Source organism: Brassica rapa, unplaced genomic scaffold (assembly GCF_000309985.2).
Source record: "Brassica rapa cultivar Chiifu-401-42 unplaced genomic scaffold, CAAS_Brap_v3.01 Scaffold0649, whole genome shotgun sequence".
In the NCBI taxonomy this organism is placed as follows: domain Eukaryota; kingdom Viridiplantae; phylum Streptophyta; class Magnoliopsida; order Brassicales; family Brassicaceae; genus Brassica; species Brassica rapa.
This window is the reverse complement of record NW_022610589.1, coordinates 12,389-21,814: the sequence shown is the minus strand read 5'-3', so window position 1 is coordinate 21,814 and position 9,426 is coordinate 12,389. Positions and strand designations below refer to the sequence as shown.

The following is a 9,426-nucleotide window of genomic DNA, read 5'->3' as shown; positions in this document are numbered from 1 at the left end:
TCGCTCCCGAAGCTTGGAGCGACTTGTCGGAGCGACAGTCTGAGGTCGCTCCGTGTTTTGTTTCTGCTCGAACTTGTGTTTTCTCAAGGGCATTTTGGTCATTTCATTATGCACGTTTTTATTTTCTAAACCTATGTTTTATTACTCTGTAAGCCACCAGGGGGAGGATCATCTTTTGTTCTTAGAAAAAACCACCAAAAACCTTTGGAAAGTGATCTCTTTGAATCAATTGATCAGTTTTATTATTGAAATTCTGTGTTCTTATCTATTTCCTGTGTTTCTCTACATGATTAATCTGAAATCCAATATGGGTTTAAGAGGAATCATGGAGATTAGTGAGTAATCACCTTTTGAATTCATGGGTTAGGGAGATTAAGGGTGATTAGGTTAGAGCTAGGATGTTTTAGTGTAGATCATTCATATTTCCTTGCTAGTAGAGTAATCATAATGCATCTTCTGAGTTGGCCACTCAGTTGTTGATCCTTAGGCATTTCTCACCCGAAAGGTGTTCGATGAAATGCCCGAGACAACTCTCCTAGGCTTTTAGTATACTTTGCCAAAGACATTTGTTGTTAAAGATGCTAAGATAGCTAATAGACTTGTTAGTAATGATTGCTTTCATATTATTCAACCAAAGACATTTGATGTTTGAGATATGTTAGCAAATGAGCATTCATCTAGACATAGAGCTTGCTTAGAATTGTGTCTAGGCTTAAGGTTGATAGTTTGATTGATCATTTGCCATCCTTAGTTCGATACTTGATCACCCAAGGTCTAATCCCTATCCATGAGTTCTCTTTTCCTTAGTTAAGAAAGTATCATTCTGTTATTGCTTTTAGTTTTAGTCATAGTTTAAAACCCATCTAAATCATTGGTTGCACTTAGATTAAGTGAGTACTTGCATTCTCGGTGCTTTGATATCCTCAGAACTGGTTCGACAATCTTTTATACTACAACATTTGTCTTAGGAGCCTTGAAAACTCCTAACATCAAATTGGCGCCGTTGCCAAATTCTGAGTCGATTTGAACATTGAGATTTAGTCAATTGCTTGAGACTAAGTCATTTTTATTTTCTTTTGTTACTAACTCTTCTTCACCTCCCTTTAATCTACAGGTGTATGAACTTGAGGAGCAAGGGTCCATCAAACCTAGTTCCAAGAGCAGCAGACATCAGAGCTTTAGAGAGAGAGTGTGCTAGAAAGAGAAGAGAAGAAGACCATCAGGCTCAATTGCAGAGACTGAACACTGACATGGGAGACGTTCATCAAGAAGATGCAGGCGTCAATGGCGCTAACAACAATGGTCCACCTAACCAACAGCGAGCAGCTCGCCCCATTGGCACTTACGACCGTCCCAACATTCATGGTCATAGATTGGGAATCCGAGCACCCGCCGTGGCAGCCAACAACTTTGAGATCAAGTCAGGACTCCTCAACGTGATCGAGAACAACAAGTATCATGGCTTGGCTCTCGAGGATCCATTTGATCACTTGGACAGGTTCGACAGCTACTGTGGGTTGTCAAAAACCAATGGTGTGTCCGAAGATGCTTTAAAGCTCAAGCTATTCCCTTTCTCTTTGGGGGATAAGGCACGTCAGTGGGAGAAGTCTCTACCCAGCGACTCCATTACCACTTGGGATGACTGCAAGAAAGCATTCTTGGAGAAGTTCTTCTCTACTTCAAGAACTGCTAAGCTGAGAAACGAGATCTCCAGCTTTCAACAGAAGGGCTTGGAAGGTTTCAGTGAAGCCTGGGAGAGATTCAAGGGCTATCAAGCTCAATGCCCACACCATGGTTTCTCTAAGGAGAGTTTGCTGAGCACATTCTACCGTGGTGCTCTACCTAAGTACAGAGCCAGACTGGATACAGCTAGTAATGGGTTCTTCTTGGGGCGAACTGAGGAGGATGCAGAGGAGCTGGTTGACAACATGGTTAAGAGTGATGCAGTCTACAGTGGAGACCACGACAGAAGCAGTAGAACTGAGGATAAGCAAACGAGGAAGGAGTTGAAGGCTCTACAGGATAAGATAGACATCCTCCTTGCTGATAAAGCTACCCAAGAGCAGCTGCACTTTGTCGGCAACCCAAGCCAAGAAACACCAGCTGTTGTCCATGAAGTTGAGGGTTTGGAAGGTCAGGAAGAGCTGTGTTTCATCAACAACAATGGTAGCTGGTACAAGAAAGAACCCAACTTTCAGTACAACAACTACCAACAGAAGTCCTATTCCAACAACCAGCAGAGTGGTTATCAGCCTCGGAACAATCAGCAAGGCAGTTATCAACCTCAGCAGAACCCTCCTCCTGGTTTCAACAACAAGGGCAACCATTCTTCCCAACAACAATCTAATCCCTCTACCTCCACTCCTCAGGTCAGCAGCACTGATGCTCTACTGAAACAAATCCTGGAGTCTCAAACAAGAAGTGAGAAGCATGTTGGCTATGAGTTGAAGAATCTTCACTCAAAGATTGATGGGAGCTACAATGAGCTCAACAACAAGTTCAGAGCTTTGGAGAACCAGTTTGCTGCCATGAACACTCAACAAAATCGCCAACAAGGTTCTCTACCTGGTAAATCTGAGCAAAACCCAAAGGAAACCATGAAAGCTATCACTCTAGAAGTGGTAAGGAGTTACCTCAGAGAACTCTCACCAAGGATGCTGAGAAACAAAGTGAGGGGGTTGCCATCACCATAGATGATGAAGTGGTGATTGTTGATGAGAAGATCAATGACGAGATCTTGGAAAAGATAGTGGAAGCAAAAGGAAAGGGAAAGGTTGGAGAAGAGAAGAAAACAGTTAAAGATGGTGAAGTCGTCTCTCCTGCAAGTGAGAACTCTTTTGTTCCTCCTGCCTATGAACCCAAGCTCCCATTCCCAGGTCGATTTAAGAGGCAGCTACTAGAGAAGTACAAAGCTTTGTTTGACAAGCAAATGAGTGAAGTCCAAGTCACAATGCCCATTATAGATGCTTTCATGCTGATCCCTCAATACAGCAAGTTCCTCAAAGATGCTGTAGCTGCAAAGAAGAAAGAGATGGAGGGCATGGTGATTCTCACTCATGAGTGCAGTGCTATCATTCAGAGGCTGGTCATTCCAAAGAAGCTAGAAGATCCTGGATGCTTCACATTACCTTGCGCTCTGGGCCTATGGTATTTGATAGATGTCTCTGCGATTTGGGAGCTAGTGTCAGCTTGATGCCCCTATCTGTTGCTAAGAAGCTGGGTTTCACTCAGTACAAGAAGTGTAGACTTTCTCTGGTATTGGCTGATCGTTCAGTGAAGTACCCTGTGGGTATCTTAGAGGACCTCCCAGTGATGGTTGGAAATTATGAGATCCCTACAGACTTTGTGGTGCTTGAAATGGGTGAAGAAGCTCAAGACCCTTTAATCCTTGGAAGACCTTTCTTAGCCACAGCAGGAGCTATAGTTAATGTGAAAGAAGGCAAGATTGATCTCCATCTGGGTAAAGGGCACGTTCTGCATTTCGACATCAAGGAAGTAATGAGGAGGCCAACAGTTCAGGGCCAAGTGTTCTACATCGAAGAGATGGATGCCCTTGCTGATGAACTCCTAGAAGAGTTGTCACTAGAGGACCCTCTACAGCATGCTTTAACTGTAGAGAAGGAGGCTGAGGTGATCGAGAACCTGGAGAGTACTGCCTATGGGATGATGCTGGATTCACACCAGGCGTTTGTCAGTAAGGACCAGTATGAGGAGCTTCCACAGATGGTTCACCAACAAGTCTCAGTCACTCAACGAGAGGACAACCAGCAGGATGACTGGAGTGAACTAAAGGCACCTAAAGTGGAGCTTAAACCTCTTCCCCATGGTGTAAGGTATGCATTCCTTGGTCCTAATGAAACTTACCCTGTCATTGTGAGTAGTGAACTTACTGAGAATGAGCTATCTGAACTTTTGAAAACACTTAAAAGATTTAGAAAGGCAATAGGTTACTCACTAGATGACATCAAGGGGATATCACCCTCTTTGTGCATGCATAGGATACATCTTGAGGATGAATCAATGACTTCTATCGAGCATCAAAGAAGGTTAAATCCTAACCTGAAGGATGTTGTAAAGAAAGAGATTCTTAAACTCCTAGATGCTGGTGTTATTTACCCTATCTCAGATTCTAAATGGGTATCACCTGTGCATGTTGTACCAAAGAAAGGTGGTATCACTGTGATCAAGAATGACAACGATGAACTGATACCAACAAGAACCATCACAGGTCATAGAATGTGCATTGATTACCGAAAACTAAACTCTGCATCTAGAAAGGATCATTTTCCACTACCATTTATTGATCAGATGCTTGAGAGACTTGCAAATCACCCATTCTACTGTTTCCTTGATGGGTACTCAGGATTTTTCCAAATCCCCATACATCCCAATGATCAAGAGAAAACGACATTCACATGTCCCTATGGCACCTTTGCATATCGAAGGATGCCATTTGGTCTATGTAATGCTCCAGCTACCTTTCAAAGGTGCATGATGTCAATTTTCTCTGATCTGATTGAGGATGTTGTGGAGGTATTCATGGATGATTTCTCTGTCTACGGATCTTCGTTCTCTGCTTGTTTGTCAAATTTGTGCAGGGTCCTACAGAGATGTGAGGACACCAACCTTGTGCTGAATTGGGAGAAGTGTCACTTCATGGTCAAAGAAGGGATTGTGCTAGGACACAAGATTTCAGAGAAGGGGATTGAGGTGGATAAAGCCAAGATCGATGTTATGGTTGGTCTGCCTCAACCAAAGACAGTGAAAGACATCCGGAGTTTTCTTGGTCATGCTGGATTCTACAGGAGGTTCATCAAGGACTTCTCCATGATCACTAGACCTTTGACCAGGCTGCTGTGCAAGGAAGCTACTTTCAGTTTTGATGTGGAATGTCTACAAGCTTTCAAGAAGCTGAAAGGTGAACTCGTTAGTGCCCCAATTGTCCAGCCACCTGATTGGGATCTCCCTTTTGAGATCATGTGTGACGCCAGTGACTATGCTGTGGGAGCTGTTCTGGGGCAGAAGAAAAATGGCAAAACTCATGTGATCTACTACGCCAGCCAAACCCTCAATGATGCTCAAATGAGGTATGCCACAACAGAGAAGGAGATGCTGGCAATTGTTTTTGCCTTCGAGAAGTTCAGAGTTACTTGGTTGGGTCTAAAGTCATTGTCTACACAGATCATGCTGCCTTGAGACACCTTCTAGCCAAGAAAGATGCAAAACCCAGGCTTTTGAGGTGGATCCTTTTGCTCCAAGAGTTTGATATGGAGATCAAGGACAAACCTGGAGTTGAGAATGGAGTAGCTGATCATTTATCCAGGTTGAGGATAGAGTCTGGTGTCCCAATTGACGAAGGACTTCCTGAAGAGCAGATCATGGCTATCGAAGCAGTGATAGCAGTTTGTGAGACTGGTAGGAAGCTGGAAGAGGTCAAAGCAACAGAGGAGAAAGAACCTTGGTATGCTGATTTGGTTAACTACCTAGCCACAGGAAGAGAGCCTTTGAATCTTGTAGGCTATGCCAAGAAGAAGTTCTACAAGGATGTGAAAAGATATTACTGGGACGAGCCCTACCTCTACATTCTCTGCAAAGATCAGCTTTATAGGAGAGTGGTTGCAAATGAGGAGATTGATGGGATCCTTGCACAGTGTCATGGATCATCCTATGGAGGACACTTTGCCACCTTCAAGACAGTTGCAAAAGTATTACAAGCTGGATTCTGGTGGCCACACATGTTCAAGGATACACAAGCCTTTGTTTCGAAGTGTGATTCTTGCCAAAGAAGAGGGAACATCACCAAGAGGAATGAGATGCCTCAAAATCCAATCCTTGAAGTTGAAGTGTTTGATGTCTGGGGTATTGACTTCATGGGCCCCTTTCCATCATCCTTTGGCAACAAATATATCCTTGTGGCTGTTGATTATGTCTCCAAATGGGTGGAAGCCATAGCAAGCCCCACCAATGATGCTAGAGTTGTAATCAAGATGTTCAAGAGCATCATCTTCCCAAGGTTTGGAGTTCCAAGAGTTGTAATCAGTGATGGAGGTTCCCACTTCATTAACAAACTGCTTGAGGGACTTCTCAAAAAGAACGGTGTGAAGCACAAGGTGGCAACTCCTTATCATCCCCAAACAAGTGGACAAGTTGAGATTTCTAACAGGGAGATCAAATCTATTCTGGAGAAGATTGTGGGGATTACAAGGAAGGATTGGTCCAATAAGCTTGACGATGCACTTTGGGCTTATAGGACAGCATACAAGACACCACTGGGCACTACACCTTTCAACCTAGTGTATGGGAAGGCTTGCCATCTGCCAGTGGAACTTGAGTACAAGGCACTATGGGCAATAAAGTTGCTGAACTTTGACATCAAGAGTGCTAAGGAGAAAAGGCTCTTCCAGCTACACGAGCTTGATGAGATAAGAATGGATGCTTTTGAGAACTCAAGAATCTACAAGGAAAAGACTAAAGCTTTCCATGACAAGAATATCCTGAAGAGAGAGTTTAAAGAAGGAGACCAAGTTCTTCTCTACAACTCTAGACTGAAGTTGTTTCCAGGAAAGCTTAAGTCAAGGTGGTCCGGTCCTTTCAAGATCAAGGAGGTTAGGCCATATGGAGCAATAGTCTTGTGGAGCACTGATGGAAGAGACTTCACAGTGAATGGACAAAGGGTTAAGCTCTACATGGCCAATGCACCAGAGGAAGATGGAGTTTCCACTCCACTGTCTGATCCTACCCCGGCCTAATCTAAAAGGAAGGCAAAGTCAAGCTCGGGACTTTAAACAAGCTCACTTGGGAGGAAGTCCCATGCGTATCCTTGTATATATTGCATTGGTGTTTTTCATTTCTCATCTTATTGCATAAAAAAAAAAAAAAGGAGAGAGAGAAGTTGTATGCAGGTACTTGATCGGTTCAGTTTTGAGAAGGAGTCGTGCGTGGGAGCGAGGTCTCACAGCGACACCTCGAGGTCGCTCCAGCTGGGAGCGAGGTTATGGGAGCGACACCTAGAAGTCGCTCGCGGTTTCGTCGTTGTCTCGAGAAAACAATCACCTCAGAGCGAGGTCTCGGAGCGAGGTCGAAGGGTCGCTCCAGCTGGGAGCGACATTATGGGAGCGACACCCTCACGTCGCTCGCGTTTTCGACGGAACGGGCACTCAAGAACTGACGCGGAGCGAGATTTCACAGCGACACCTCGAGGTCGCTCCAGCTCAGAGCGAGCTTTCTGGAGCGACACTCCGAGGTCGCTCGCGTTTTCATCAACTCGCGACGCGAGGAAACGCCTCGAGAGCGACCTCTCCCAGCGAGACCCTCACGTCGCTCCCGCACCGGTTCAGGTAAGTTTGCTAACTCTAAACCCCGGTTTAATTCAAGTAAACCGATCCTAACCACCCTAAACCGAACCAGACGACCCTAAACCTACCCCAACCCCAGCGATTTCATCTCTCTCACTCTCCCCTCCTCTCACAAACTCACAAACTCTCTCCAAACTCACCCCCACCAAAATTCCCAAAACTTCCTAAATTCTCACCCAAATCAACTAGTTCTTGTTTCTAAATCCAAGCTTTCGCCCCTGTAGTCTATTCCTCACCACCCTTTCACCATTTCCTTTCATCCAAAGCAAGGTATTGAGTTTTTAAATTCAAATTCGTAGGTCCATGAACCCTAGAATTTGAAAGTCGAAATTTGGTCATTTTCTTGCTAGATTGTGGTGAAATAGACTAGGGAAAGCTTATCTATCAAGTTGGGTTGTTGAATTAAGGGTGAAATTGAGTTTAATTTGCACTTTGGCCAAATTAGGGTTCATGGATTTGGGGGAATTTTGAATTTGACCTTAATTGGGTGTGTTTGCGGGTGTTTTAGATGCGTTAAGATGTCACATTGTTGCATTGTGCTGAACTTGAGTTTAAACTGAGAAATTCATTTGTTAAGTTCATTCTTGCAAAATGTTCGCTTGCAAAGTCTTCTTTTTCTTCACTTCCATCTACTTATCCCTTTCCAAGTTTGTAACTTTTCAGGTGAAAATGGTTAAGAAGACAAAGGGCAGGTTGGAAGCTGAGAGGCAAGAAGCCGAAAGTCAAGAGTTTGCACAAAGAGGAAAAGCTTTAACCAGCGAGCCAACTGGCTCAGGAACGCAGCGGACTGTGCGACAACAGACGTTGGCTGCAAGGAAATCGAAAGAACACGAGAAGAGGGCAGGGAAAAGTGTAGCGGTTCCCACCCATGAGGAAGGTGAAACTGAGAGTGATGATGAGCCAGCACCTACGAAGAAAGCCAAGATGTCAAAGGGCAAAGGGGTTGCTGTTGATCGAGATAGGGCGAAAACTCCATCTGTAGAGGAGCTGTACGATCATTTGAAGGATGGAGTCACCTGGGTTCCAACAAGGTTCGCCGACCTCAACCTACTGAAGGAGTTGGGTCTAGACTCTGATATTGAGGCAATGCTGGGGCATTTGAAGATGCCGAAACTCCTCACCATGGCTTATCCTTTCTACAAGGATGTCACTTGTCAGTTCCTCTCCTCTCTTGTGGTCACTTACCACGACACGGCGCATGTGAGGCAAGGATGGGGAAAAATCAGCTTCAAGGTCAATGGAAGAGAGTACAACATGAACTTCAAAGACATTGGGAGAGTGATGGGGTTCCAAGACCTAGAAGACCACTCCCTTCCCAAATGTGAAAACCTTCCCACAGAGCTTTGGAAGTTGATCACTGGAAACAGACACTCCACCGGGGCTGACAAGAACTCACACATCCGACACCCGTCTGTACGCTACCTCCACACATTGCTAGTCCATGCTTTCTACCCACGGAAGCAAGCTGGTAATGTTACTGAGGAAGACATGCGACTGCTCTGCCCTGCTATCCGTCCCTACACTCAACCCGGAGTGTTACCCCTTCCCAGCACTGATATCTATGCTACATTTGGGGTGGTCAGTTTCTTCGTGGGCCGTCTCGAACACTACAGAGACTGGGCGTGGTACACCACTGATTCGCGCCCAAAGATAGGGATAGGCGGAATGATCACACCACTGCTCCAATTTCTGAATGTTCCCTTGGGAAAGGACGCATCGGGGCCTAGGTTCATTGATGGCACCTACTTGAGGATTGCCACCTATTTCAGTGGGATGTACGGGAAAGACTACGTCTACCACTACTACTTGTACGGCAAGCCAGTCGAGGTGGTTCTTCCAAACCGGAACCTGACGAGTTTAGAGATACCTGGAGCTATCAGCTTCAACATTCCCCAGGAATACTTTCTTGGAGAACACGGGCCTCTCGATCCAATTCAAGCAGCTCCATCAAGGAGAAGGAGTGTCCCCGTGCAACCTGAACCACCTGTAGCAGACACCCCTGAGCATATTTATGGACCTCCGCGCTACTACTTCAAGCCCCATGACGGAGTCCTTCCTCCTGGAGCTCTCC

General features: G+C 45.1%; 1 non-coding gene across 1 annotated transcript; it reads right to left on the bottom strand.

Moving 5' to 3' along the window:
• Positions 1 to 1,691: 1,691 nt before the first annotated feature.
• On the bottom strand, positions 1,692 to 1,798 carry LOC117130693. Its single transcript, XR_004453993.1, has one exon. It is a non-coding gene; the product is annotated as a small nucleolar RNA R71 (small nucleolar RNA).
• Between the last annotated feature and the right edge of the window lie 7,628 nt (positions 1,799 to 9,426).